Raw genomic sequence first — 15,113 nt, 5'->3', positions numbered from 1 at the left:
ATACAGTTTTATAAATCATTAAACCTACACTGGCTGCAAGGAAAAATAATACCCTTCATTTCTGCTAACTGTATGAGGAAATGAAGACCTAAGGACCTGATCTTGCTGAAAGTTAAGAGTTAGAAGATCTGGACAAAATGGAAAACACCTGCCTCATGCTCTGGAGACAGAGGGAAAGCAGGCAGGATTTGGAGGAGCATTGAAATCTGTACAAGGAAGCCTCTGTTTTTTTGTGGCTTTCCTCCAAAAGCAGTAACTTGAAGATGGGTCAATAGAAAGTAAATGATCTGAATGACGGGGGGGGGGGGAACCCCAAACAAAAGCAAACAGAGCTTCATGGATATATATGGAACAATTTCAAAAGGTCTAACATGCATAAATGTAGTTAAAGATGGAGGAGAGAAAGAGAAAAGGATAGTAAAAAGGATCTCAATAAATAAAGGCCAGAAGCTTCCAATTGGCTAATGAGTCAAATTTACAGATTCCATAGGCTCATGAACCCCAAACAGAATAAATTTGAAGAAAATCAGACTTAGGTCATCATGCTCAAAGATAAAGGGAAAATCATGGAATCATCATTTCTGAGAAAATAGCACATTACATTCAGCATCTATATGAATGATTACAACTTCTCATCAGAAACTGAGGAGCCCTCAGACAGTGACCTAACTTTAAAGCACTGACAGGAGGAAAAAATACCTGTATCCCCCCCCAAAATATCTTCCATTAATGAAAGCAAGATAAAGATATTTTCAAATAGTGGGAAACTAAGGGTGTTTGTTGCCTGCACACTTGCTCTACAAGAAATGTTACTGTGAGCTCTTTAGGCTGAAGGGAAATAGCACCACAGGGAAATTCAGAAAGAGAAAGTACAGAGATTTATATACAGGACTGTTTGGGAGGGGAGGGTGGTTTGTTTTTTTTCTGTTCTTTTTTTTTTTTTTCTTTTCCTTTTGGGAGCTAATATATTTATTTTGTTCTATTCTTTAAAATGGCAAATATTCTAGGAAGTTGTGATGTTCTATCATATTTCCACAGCTTCACACACATTGTCCTTTCTGCCTGGAATGCTCTTACCCAATTTGTCCGCTTAGAAAACTTTGGCACATGCTTTCAGTTTTATCACAGAATGTATGATATCATTAATAACACCATCTGTGATGTAATTAGCCAGCTTTAGGGTCCCTCTTCATATGTTCACACTGCATACATAACATGAGCCCCAAAGAAGCAATGAAAGGATTGGTTCACAGCTTTTTGTTTGCTTATACTTTCCAACTAGACTGTATGTTCTTAGAGGAAAGAGAATGATGCCCAGGAAGGACTAGCTTCCTACTTATTCCTACTTAGTGAACGAATGAATGTATGTAACAAACACCTAAACCTAACATTTAAGGCAAACAAAAAGTGTTCATTTGTCTTTTCTCTCTCTTTTATCTAAAAAGAGAAAGACAGACACATGAATAGTTTATATATGTATATATATATATACTGTATAGTTTTTATATATATATATAATATATCTGGGCTTAAAATTATATATGCATAAAATTATATATGATGTATAAGTATGTAATCTTAATTTTTAAATGATTTTTAAAGAAATTCCATATGCAGTATTTAAAAATTTACCTTGTGATTACCATATACCATGATTCACATATTGAGGGATGAAAAGATGATGTGTTAAAGGTGCAGAAATACAGCAAAATTTAAGTATTTTTTAATCATTTTATCTTTTCATTGTAAGTGTACTCTTTTAATAAAACTGTTTCTTCTCTTAATTTCCTTCGAATGCTCCTTATTTTTTTAAAGATTTTATTTATTTATTTGATAGACAGAGATCACAAGTAGGCAGAGAGGCAGGCACAGAGAGAGAGGAGGAAGAAGGCTCCCCACTGACCAGAGAGCCTTGCAGGGCTCGATCCCAGGACCCTGATCCCAGGCGAAGACAGAGGCTTTAACCCACTAAGCCACCCAGGCACCCTTCTAATGCTTTTTAAAGACAAACTTTTGACATTGTCTCATAGAGTTTACTAGCATGTAGATGTAATATGTATAAGAACTACAAAATAAAGCATGGTGGGAGCATAAGTAGATGGACTTACATCATTGCAAGGATTATACGTGTGAAGGGGTATAAGACTAGCTCTAAGTAATTACCTCTAAGATTAACTGGTGAGACTCTGAAAAACTAAGGATGTATATTATAATCCTTAAAACTAAAAATATAACACAAAGATGTACCACTAAAAATCCAATGGATAACATTAAAACTGGGTGTGGTGCATAAACAATGAATCTTGGAACATGGAAAAAATAAAATTAAATTAAAAAAATAAAATGGAATTCTAAAATGTATAGAATATAAATAATGCAGAAGAAGGCAGAAAAAAAAGACAATAAGGGAATAGTGAAAAGAGGGAACAAACTAAGTAACAAATTAGTAGACCTAAATCTAAGCTAATATATTAGTGATATCAAATGTTAATGGACTAAACATGCCAAAAATGATCAAAATGGATTTTTTTAAAGCCAAGATTAAATTTATGCTGTCTATAAGAGACACCTTTTGAACCTAGTGCCATATTTTAAATATAAAGACAGAAAGATGAAAATAAATACATGGGAAAATACATATCATGTAAATAGAATAAGAAGGCCATGATGCATATATTAATATCAGCTAAAACAGACTCAGATAAGAGTAGAATTTTGCCAAGGATAGAAAAAGCATTTCATAATGTTAGTTATCTATTGGCTTTTCATAGGATATAACAATCATGTATATATATCTAAGGGCCTCAAAATAGAAGGGGAAACTGATAGAATTAAAATAGAAATGGGGTATTTACCCCAAAGATACAAATGTAGTGATTCGAAGGGGCATCCGGACTCCAATGTTTATAGCAACAATGTCCACAATAGCCAAACTATGGAAAGAGCCCAGATGCCCATCAGCAGATGAATGGATAAAGATGTGGTATATTTATATAGCTAGCTAGCTAGATAGATAGATAGATTACTCAGCCATAAAAAATGAAATCTTGCCATTTGCAACAATGTGAATGGAACTAGAAGGTATTATGTTAAGCAAAATAAGTGAATCAGAGGAAGAGAATTATCATATGAGCTCACTGTAGGCGGAATTTAAGAAACAAAGCAGAGAAAGAGGAAGAGAGGAAAAAATTAAACAAGATGAAACCGGAGAGGGAGACAAACCATAAGAGACTCTTAATCTCAGGAAACAAACTGAAGGTTGCTGGAGGGTAAGGGAGAGGTGGGGTGGGTGGATGATGGACATGGGGGAGGCTATGTGTTGTAGTGAACCTTGGGTGTTCTGTAAGACTGATGAAACACAGACCTGTACCCCTGAAACAAATAATACATTATATGTTAATAACAAAAAAATTAACAAATAACAAAATACAAATACAAAAAACAAAACACAAATACAAAAAACAAATAACAAAAAATAAACAAATCAATTAAAATAAATAAATAAATAAATTTCTTTATTTTTTTATTATGTTATATTAGTCATCATACGGTACATCATTAGTTTTTGATGTTGTGTTCCATGATTCGTTGTTTGCGTATAACACCAGCGCTCCGTGTAATCCATGCCCTCTTTAATACTCATCACCAGAAAGGAAAAAGATAAGGAATTAAAACAGAAATGGACATAATACATAATCCTACTACCTAATCATAGTAGGAGGAGTTAACACTCTTTTCTCAGAATTTGGTGGAATAAGAACAACTAGATTTTTAAAAAGTGAAAAATAGAGGATCTACTATTAATCACTTGCATTTAATTTCTACGTGTAACTCATTATAGCCAATGATAGGAGAATACACACTCTCTTCAAGGGCTCATGGATCATTTATAAGCAAAGACCATATGTTAGCTCATAACAACAGTTTCAATAAATTTAAAAGGATTCAATCCATACAAAGTATGTTCTCTTACCACAGTGGAATCAAATTAGAAACCAATAACAGAAAGATATTTATAAATTTTCTAAAAATTCATATGTAAAAAGTGTTAACCTCAACTCATACCTCACATCTTAGAGAAAAAAAAAAAAAACCTCAAAAAAATCCACTCAAAGTGGATTATAGACCTAAATGAAAATCACACAAAGCTATAAAATATCTAGAAGAAAACATAGGGGAAAAAAATCCTTTGTTTAAGGAAAAAGTTCTTAGGTATGGTACTATCTAAGAAGTATGATCCATAAAAGAAGAAATATACTAGACTCCATCAAAGCTAAAATTTATGTTAAAGACACTTTAAAAATAATAAAAAGATAAGCCACAGACTGTGAGAAAATTTTTTCATTACATACCTTTGACAAAGCATTTGTACTCTAAATATATAAATAACCCTCAAAACTCCACAATGAGAACAACCCAAGTTCTTTTAAATGCAAATGATTGAAAAACTTCACCAGTAAGGAAAACAGATGACAAACAAGCATATGGAAAGATACCATCATTAGTCATTTAAAAAATACGAATATAAAAACATTTTTAAAATTACTATATTACTATTACTATATTATTATATTGGTCTATTACTATATCTATTAAGATTGGTTTCTTGGGGCCCCTGGGAGGCTCAGTGGGTTAAAGCCCCTGTCTTTGGCTTGGGTCATGATCCCAGGGTCCTGGGATTGAGCCCCACATCGGGCTCTCTGCTCAGCGAGGAGCCTGCTTCCCTCTCTCTCTGTGCCTGCCTCTCTGCCTACTTGTGATCTCTGTCTGCTGAATAAATCAATAAAATCTTAAAAAAAAAAAGATTGGTTTCTTTAAAGTAACAATATCAAGTCCTAATGAAGATGCAGAACTGGAACTCTAATACGTTGTTGCCAGCAACACAGAATAATGTAGCCACTTTGGAAAATCAGTTTGGCAGTTTCTTTACAAACATTTGTGCAGCATAATCCACAACCCAATCCTATATATTTACCCAAGAGAACTGAAACTTCTGTTCACAACAAATCTGTACACAAATATTTATAGCTGCTTTATTTATATCTGTCCAAAACTAGAAAGAGCCTGAAAATCCATCAGTGTGTGAAATGGTAAATAAAACACAATATACTTGGGCAAATTGAATGCAATTACTTGGCAATAATAAGGAATCAACTGATCACACTGATGGATCCCAGGACCATTCCGCTGAGTAACAGAAACCACATACAATAGAGTGCACAGTGTATGATTCCATTTAGGTAAAATGCAAACTAACCTACAGTGAAAAAATAGCCTGTCAGTGGCTGTCTGTGATGAGGAGTGGAGGGACGGATGCTCACAAAAAGGCATGAGGAATCTTTTGAGAATGAGGAAATAGTCTGTATCTTGATTGAAGGGGTAATTTCATGGGTGTATGTAACTGTCAAACTCGTGGTATTTAACACTTCAAGGAAGTCCAGTTTTTTCTTTTTTCAAAGAGGTACAGTTTATTGCAAATAAAGCATTTTTCCTCAAGTTGATATGGAAAAGACATCTCTAATAATCATTTTGCCGTCTTATGATGTGGTTCTTCCCCTAAAAATGAATAAAACATAAAAATTTTTGTCTAATAAGCTGATTTGCATCATCAAGTCACTAATATACCATCTTCCTAGAAGTCTCCTCTCATGTATCACAGTTTTTCCATCTTTTTTCTTCCACCAGCTCCCCTGAGTGCAAGGAGCTAAGTTTTGTTGCCCAGAATTTGGTGCTTCAGGCGATTCTGTTTTCCCTGGAATTGAACTAAACTTCTTCAATTCTGCATTTTCCCATCAACTCATATCCAGATGTTACTCGATTAGTTTCAGAGCTCAATGCAACTGAATTATTGATGCCTGGAGAGACCCTATTCGGATTCCCATAAACCGCCTGGAACGACAGGCCAGATTGGCCCAGGGAAATTTGTCAGCCCAGAATACTGTCCAAATGCCTAGCACTCAGAGTCACAAACTCAGAGCGGGGTTCGGAGAACACTAGTCCAGTCCCCAGCTTCCATTCCACCCGACCCTCACCAACAACTCACCTTCCAGCCTCTTTCCGAACACTCCAGTGATGAGGAGCTGACAACCACGTTTGCTGTCTTCCTTATGATGAATCAAATCTCTCTCCCTTGAAGTTTACTCCTTGTTTCCCTTCTGGCCTCTCTCCCCACTTGCGGGGATGCCCAGAGTTCTCAATTCAACTTCCCATTGTCCACAGCCCTTTCTGCACATCTAGGCGACTCCCACTAGAGGGCACTCCGAGCACTGCTCAGTCCCTCCTGGGCCGGCTCCTCTGCATCTTCTCTGTCATAGTGTCAGCCCACCTAACCTCTGCCAAGAGATCCATAACTGTCATTTCAGATTACTTAGCGCTTTAAACCCAAGTAAAGGTAGATAGCTACCTAGGAGTAGCTGGATTATATGATAACCCTATATTTAACATTTTCAGCAACTGCCAAACTGTTTTCCAAAGATGTGGCACCATTTTATGTTCCCACTAACAGTGAATGAGGGTTCTGATTTCTTCCCATCTCCTCACTGGTTATTGTCTGTCTTCTTAAATTGTAGATATTCTGATAAGCGTGAAATGGCCTCTCACCGTGGTTTTGATTTGCCTTTCCCTGATGATTAATGATGTTGAGCATATTTTATATCTTTACTGGACATTTCTATATCTCCCGTGAAGAAATGTCGATTCAAATCTTTTATCCTTTTTTTAAAAAATATTTTATTTATTTATTTGAGAGAGAGAGAGAGAGACAGTGAGAGAGAGCATGAGTGAGGAGAAGGTCAGAGGGAGAAGCAGGCTCCCTGTGGAGCTGGGAGCCCGATGCGGAACTCGATCCAGGGACTCCACGATCACGACCTGAGCTGAAGGCCGTCACTTAACCAACTGAGCCACCCAGGCGCCCTTATCCTTCTTTAATTGGGTTATTTGTCTATTTATTATTGAATTGTAAAGGTTCTTTATGTATTCTGGATATAAAACCCTTATCAGATATATGATTTTCAAATATTGCTTCTCAGCCTTTCGGTTGCCATTTTACTTTCTTGGCAGTGTCCTTTGAAGTACAAATTTGTAATTTGGATAAAATCTCACTTGCCAATCTTCTCTTTTATTGCTTGCATTTTTAGTGTCATTTCTAAGAAATCATTGCCTAACCCAACATCATAAAGATTTATTCCTGTTTTGCTTCTACATGTTTTTATATTTTAGTGCTTACATTTACCTTCATAATTCACTTTCAGTTAATTTTTGTTTATTGTGTGAGATAGGGGTTCAAGTCCATTCTCCTGCATGTGGATATCCTGTTGTCTCAATATAGATTTGCTGAACGAATGAATGAAAAGTTTGATATGACTTGTCTTCAAAGATACCAAGCATCTAAGTTTTAACTATGATTCTTACAGGCTAAAGGAAAATAAGGAATCTATTTGACTGGTGCCAGACAGAACAAATCTACCTAATATATTTCTAAGGCTTTTTTTTCCCTAAGGCTTTTACAATGAAGAAGAGAGTGTATTAGAACTGTTGACAAAGTGTGACAGCACTTCAGCCATATTAAGCTCTGCTAATAATTCAGCTAGTAGTCAAGTACCCCCATCTGGGAAGGGTTAGAGTACTCATAGCACCTGTAAATTTGGGAAGAAGAATGCTTTGTTTGTGGAGAAAGAGCAGACTTCGGCCAAATTAAGAAGACCAGATAAAAATTACTTAGAGTCCCTGGGGTCCAAACGACTAATATATATATGACAACAGTCCTTATTTTTATCTTTGAAATTTTCTCCTTTTTAAAGATTTTATTTACTTATTTGACAGAGAGAGAGACAGCACAAGCAGGTGAGCGGGAAAGGGATAAGCAGGCTCCTCACAGAGCAGGGATCCCAATGAGGAACCCCATTCCAGGACACTGAGATCATGATCCAAGCTGAAGGCAGACATTTAACCAACTGACCCACCCAGATGCCCCCAACTTCAAAATTTTCTATCCCAAATTTGCAACTAAGTATATTGAGAGTTTTGTCCATCTTTAAAATTCATCTCTGGCTTCATAAGGGCCATAAGGAGGGCCTAGTTTATGTGCTGCTTTTGTGAACTCTTCCCAGACTCCTCTAAATAACTCTGCCCTCAGAATTCCAGCTGCCCTGGCTTTCCCAAATCCTCGACTCTGTCTTATCAACTCAAGGAGACCATCAGCCTCTGTCTGGGTTTCCCTTCCCTGTGTTGTGACTTGGAAAAAAATTTTTTAACCAATAAGCTGAGGAAATTGTGGGCTCATCTTGTTTATTTCCCTTTGTTCAGTGACCACTGTCAGGCACTGTCTATTGTTCAACATTTGAACATTGTTACATATATTTTTCTTGTATTTTAGTTATAAATTCAGTCCTGATTTTTAAATCATGACCATTTGTGGATGTCCCATATCACAGATTTTGATATGTCATATTTTTCATTTTCATTTTGAAAAATGGGTCTTGAACTCATAACCCTGAGATCAAGGCTGGCAGCCAGGCACCCCTGATTCAAAACATTCTAATTTACTGTGCAAGCTCTGCTTTGATGTGTAGGTAATTTTGTAAGGGCCTACTTAGCCAGGCAACTCCATCTCAGTTGAACAGCCATTTTGTTGTTTATGCAGTAAAACTTAAACTGACCCTACTCCCCCTCCCCCAGAGGAACTTAGTTAGAAGCAAGTCCAGGAAACCAGTAAAATATGGTCGACCAGTCCCTGATAACAGAGCCCAAATACAAGGATGGGTCAGGTCAGGTGGAGATAACAGAGCCCAGAATTCAAGGACGAGTCAGGCCAGGTGGAAACAATCTCATTGGCCAGGCTCAACCACATGGCCTTTGCTCTATAAAAGCTAGTCTGTGAAGCTGGGGGTCATCGCTCTCTCTGTAAGAGATGGCCCTGGCCAGTCGGTTTGATTCTCGGTGCTGGCACAAAATAAATCTTTGCTTGACCTTCGCTTTGTATCAGTCTCACTCCTTTGATCACAGACCCCATCAATTTGAAAGTGTATGCATACTGTCCACAGAGAAAGGTGTTGAAATTTGACTACAGTTATGGATTTATTTGTCCTTTCAGTTATGTAAGTTTTTACCTATATACTTTAAAGCTCTGTTATTTGATGCATACAAATTACGTTTGTCTTTTTGATAAATTGGCTTCTTTATCATGATGTAATATCTTTCTTTCTCACTTAAAATATTCCTTACTCTACAACCCAAGTGTCCATCAATAGATGAGTGTATAAAGATGTTGGGTGTGTGTGTGTGTGTGTGTGCATGTGTAGATATATAGAGAATATACAGAATATAGAATATTGAGTTTAGAGGCAAGATCGCAGAGGAGTAGCAGGCTGAGACGACATCAGGTAGCAGGAGATCATCTAGATAGCTTATCAAACCATTGCGAACACCTACAAATCCAACAGGAGATAGAAGAGAAGAAGAGCAGCAATTCTAGGAACAGAAAATCAACCACTTTCTGAAAGGTAGGACATGCAGAGAAGTGAATTTGAAGCGACAGGAAGATAAACCGTGGGGGGAGGGGCTGGCGCCCAGCAAGCGGCCAAGCAACGGAGTGCAAAATCTGAACTTTTAGAAGTCTGTTCCACTGAGGAACATTGCTCCAGAGGCTAAGCTAGGGTGGAGCCCAAGTGAGGACAGTGTTAGTCTCAAGTCCTGTGGGGTCACAGAAGGATCGGGGGTGTCTGAGTATAGCAGGCTCTCAGGTATCAGAGCAGGGAAGCTGGCTACAGAGGCAGAGCCGAGGAGTGAGCTCTCAGCTTGGGGTTTCCTTAAATTGTGATCCGTGGCACAGTCAGGCCACTGCTCTTTGAGCAGGGACCCCACACGTGGCAGATCCGGGGAGACCCACCTTCCTTCACTGGAGGAAGTTGGAGACTCCAAACAGGGCCATGCACCATGAACAGAAATGCTCGGTCACAGGCCAAGTGAGCTCAGAGAATAGCCAGAGACCAGGGAGACGGTAGTGATTGAGCGCTTTTCCCTGAGGCTGCACTGAGCAGTGGAGCCCCGAGCTCTCGGCTCCTCCGGGTCAGAGATTGGGAGGCCGCCATTATCATTCCTGTCCTCCAGAACTCTACGGAAAGCATTCAGGGAATAAAAGCTCCAAGATCAAACCCGAGCAGATTACCTAGCGCCACCCCTGACAAGAGCGGCACAATTCTGCCTCAGGCAAAGACATTTGAGAATCACGGCAAGAGGACCCTCCCACAGAAGATCAACAAGAACATCCAGCCAAGACTAAGTTCACATATCAAGGAAAACAATGGAACTCCAGAGATAGGGGAAAGCTGTGCATAGAGTGCTTGGCTTTTCCCCCCATGAGCTTTAGTCTTGCAAAGTTAATTTTTTTTAATTTTATTTTTTTCTTATTCTAATTTTAAGTTTTCCTCTTTCCTCTTTAAACATTTTTTAACTAGTTTATCTTAACAATACCTTTCTTTAAAAAAAATCTTTTTAAACCTTCACTGTTATAGTCGTATTTTATCCCTTCATTGTATTTAACTTTAGTTTTTTGTATACATTTAGGAAGTTTTTTTCTTAAAAATTTTGGGATATAATTTCTTCTAATAGATCAAAATATACCCTAATCTAGCACATGGCTTTGTTCTAGTCTCCAGTCTGAGCATATTCCCTCCTTTTTTTTTTTTTAATTTTCTTTTTCCAACCAACTTATCTTATCAATACCTTTTTTAGAATTTTTTTTAAATTTTCATCTTTACAGTCATATTCCACCCCTTCATCATGTTCACTCTTATTTTTATATATATATAAGTTTTATTTCCTTTAAAATTTTGGGAGGCAATTTCTTCCAAGAGACCAAACTAAACCCAGAATCAAGTGGGTGGCTCTGTTCTATTCACCGGTCTAATATATATGTATTATATTTTATTTTTTTATTTTATTTCTTTTTTCCCCTTTCTTCTCCCCTTGTTTTGGATCTCTTCTGATTTGGTTAGCATACATTTTTCTGAGGTCATTGCTACCCTTTTGGTATTTTATTCTCTCGTTCATATATTCTTATCTGAATAAAGTGACAAGGTGAAAAAACTCACCTCAAAAAAAAAAAAAAGAACAAAAAGCAGTACTGACAGCTAGGGACCTAATCAATACAGACATTGGTAATATGTCAGAACTATAATACAGAACTATGATTCTCAAGGTGACAGCCTGCCTTGAAAAAGGCATGGAAGATATTAGAGAAACCCTGTCTAGAGAATTAAAAGCTCTTTCTGGAGAAATAAAAGAACTAAAATCTAACCAAGTTGAAATCATAAAAGCTATTAATGAGGTGCAATAAAAAATGGAGGCTCTTACTGTTAGGATAAATGAGGCAGAAGAGAGAATTAGTGATATAGAAGACCAAATAATGGAGAATAAAGAAGCTGAGCAAAAGAGAGACAAACAACTACTGGACCATGAAGGCAGAATTTGAGAGATAAGTGATATCATAAGATGAAACAATATTAGAATAATTGGAATTCCAGAAGAAGAAGAAAGAGAGAGGGGGCAGAAGGTATATTGGAGTGAACTATAGTAGAAATTTCCCTAATTATGGCAAAGGGAACAAGCATCAAAATCCAGGAGGCACAGAGAACCCCCCTCAAAATAAATAAAAAGAGGTCCACACCCCATCATCTAATAGGAAAACTTACAAATCTTAGTGACAAAGAGAAAATCCTGAAAGCAGCTCAGGACAAGAACTCTGTAACATAAAATGGTAGAAATATTTGATTGGCAGCAGACCTATCCATAGAGACATGGCAGGCCATAAAGAACTGGCATGGTATATTCAGAACACTAAACGAGAACAACATGCTGCCAAAAATACTATATCCAGCTAGGCTATCATTGAAAATAGAAGGAGAGATTTTAAAAAAGCCTCCAGGACAAACAAAAATTAAAAGAATTTCCAAACACCAAAAACAACCCTGCAGGAAATATTGAAAGGGGTCCTCTAAGCAAACAGCTTAAAAGTAGACCAGAAAGAAACAGAGACAATATACAGTAATAGTCACCTTACAGGCAATACAATGGCACTAAATTCATATCTCTCAATAGTTACCCTGAATGTAAATGAGTTAATTTCCCAATCAAAAGACACAGGGTATCAGAATGGATAAACAACCAAAACCCATCAATATGCTGTCTATAAGAAACTCATTTTAGACCCAAAGACATCTCCAGATTTAAAGTGAAGGGGTGGAAAACAATTTACCATCCTAATGGACATCAAAAGAAACATGGGGTGGCAATCCTTATATCAGATAAATTAGATTTTAAGCCAAAGACTACAATAAGAGATGAAGAAGGACACTATATTATACTCAAAGTGTCTGTCCAACAAGAAGATCTAACAATTTTAAATATCTATGCCCCTAACATGGGAGCACCCAACTATATAAACCCATTAATAACAAAATCAAAGAAACACACTGACAATAATACAATAATAGTAGGGGACTTTAACACCCTCCCCCCCGCCTTGAAATGAACAGAACATCCAAGCAAAAGATCAACAAGGAAATCAAGGCCTTAAATGACACACTGGACCAGATAGACATCACAGATATATTGAGAACATTCCATCCCAAAGCAACAGAATACACATTCTTCTCTAGTGCACATGGAACATTCTCCAGAATACATCACATCCTGGGTCGCAAATCAGGTCTCAACCAGTACCAAAACATTGGGATCATTCCCTGCATATTTTCAGACCACAATGCTCTGAAGCTAGAACTCAAACACAAGAAGAAAGTTGGAAAGAACTCAAATACATGGATGCTAAAGAGCATCCTACTAAAGAATGAATGGGTCAACCAGGAAATTAAAGAAGAATTGAGAAAATTAATGGAAACAAATAAAAATGAACACAACTGTTCAAAATCTGTGGGACACAGCAAAGGCAGTCCTGAGAGGAAAGTATATAGTGATACAAGCCTTTCTCAAGAAATAAGAAAAGTCTCAAGTACACAACCTAACCCTACACCTAAAGGAGCTGGAGAAGGAACAGCAAAGAAAGCCTAAACACAGCCCAAGAGAAATAATAAAGATCAGAGCAGAAATCAATGAAATAGAAACAAACAGACAAACAAAAAAACAGTAGAACAAATCAACGAAACTAGGAGCTGGTTCTTTGAAAGAATTAGTAAGATTGATAAACCCCTGGCCAGACTTATCAAAAAGAAAAGAGAAAAGACCCAAATAAATAAAATCATGAATGAAAGAGGAGAGATCCCATCCAACACCAAAGAAATACAAACATAAGAACATACTATGAGCAACTATATGTCAGCAAATTTGACAATCTGGAAGAAATGGATGCATTCCTAGAGATGTATAAACTACCAAAACTGAACTGGGAAAAAATAGAAAACCCGAACAGACTCATAACCAGTAAGGAGATTGAAGCAGTCATCAAAAAACTCCCAACAAACAAGAGCCCAGGGCCAGACGGCTTCCCAGAGGAATTCTACCAAACATTTAAAGAAGAATTAATTCCTATTCTCCTGAAACTCTTCCAAAAAATAGAAATGGTAGGAAAACTGCCAAACTCATTTTATGAGGTCAGCATCAGCTTGATCCCAAAACCAGACAAAAACCCCACCAAAAAGGAGAATTAGAGGCCAATGTCCTTGATGAACACAGATGCGAAAAATATCACCAAAATGCTAACCAATAGGATCCAACAGTACATTAAAAGGATTATTCACCATGACCAAGTGGGATTTATTCCTGGACTGTAAGGTTGGTTCAACATCCATGAATCAGTCAATGTGATACAATACATTAATAAAAGAAAGAACAAGAACCATATGATACTCTCAGTAGATGCTGAAAAGCATTTGACAAAGTACAGCATCCTTTCTTGATCAAAACTCTTCACAGGGTAGGGATAGAGGGTACATACCTCAGTATCATCAAAGCCATCTATGAAAAACCCACCGCAAATATCATTCTCAATGGAGAAAAACTGAGAGCTTTTCCGCTAAGGTCAGGAACACGGCAGGGATATCCATTATCACCACTGCTATTCAACATAGTACTAGAAGTCCTAGGCTCAGCAATCAGACAACAAAAAGAAATTAAAGGCATCAAAATCGGCAAAGAAGAAGTCAAACTATCACTCTTTGCAGATGATATGATACTGTATGTGGAAAACCCAAAAGACTCCACTCCAAATCTGCTAGAACTTGAACAGGAATTCAGTAAAGTGTCAGGATATAAAATCAGTGTGCAGAAATCAGTTGCATTTCTCTACACCTACAGCAAGACAGAAGACAGAGAAATTAAGAAGTTGATCCATTTATAATTGCAACCAAAACCATAACATACCTAGGAAGAAACCTAACCAAAGAGGCAAAAAATCTGTACTCAGAAAACTAAAATACTCATGGAAGAAATTGAGGAAGATGCAAAGAAATTGAAAAACGTTCCATGCTCATGGATTGGAAGAACAAATATTGTGAAAATGTTTATGCTACCCAAAGCAATTTACACATTTAATGCAATCCCTATCAAAATACCATCCATTTTTTTTTCAAAGAAATGGAACAAATAATCCTAAAATTTATATGGAACCAGAAAAGATCCCAAATAGCCAGGGGAATGTTGAAAAAGAAAGCCAAAATTGGTGGCATCATAATTCCAGACTTCAAGCTCTATTACAAAGCTGTCATCATCAAGGCGGTATGGTACTAGCACAAAAAACAGACACATAGATCAATGGAACAGAATAGAGAGCCCAGAAATAGACCCTCAACTCTATGGTCAACTAATCTTCGACAAAGCAGGAAAGAATGTCCAATGGATAAAATACAGTCTCTTACAAATGGTGCTGGGAAAATTGGACAGCCACATGCAGAAGAATGAAACTGAGCCATTTCCTTACACCACACACAAAAGTAGACTCAAAATGGATGAAAGACCTCAATGTGAGATAGGAATCCATCAAAATCCTTGAGGAGAACACAGGCAGCAACCTCTTCGACCTCAGCTACAGCAACTTCTTCCTAGGAACATCACCAAAGGCAAGGGAAACAAGGGCAAAAATGAACTATTGGGACTTCATCAAG

The sequence above is a fragment of the Enhydra lutris genome, unplaced genomic scaffold (genome assembly GCF_002288905.1).
Source record: "Enhydra lutris kenyoni isolate GAN:26980312 unplaced genomic scaffold, ASM228890v2 scaffoldscaffold35, whole genome shotgun sequence".
In the NCBI taxonomy this organism is placed as follows: Eukaryota; Metazoa; Chordata; class Mammalia; order Carnivora; family Mustelidae; genus Enhydra; species Enhydra lutris.
This window is presented reverse-complemented; position numbering follows the sequence as displayed.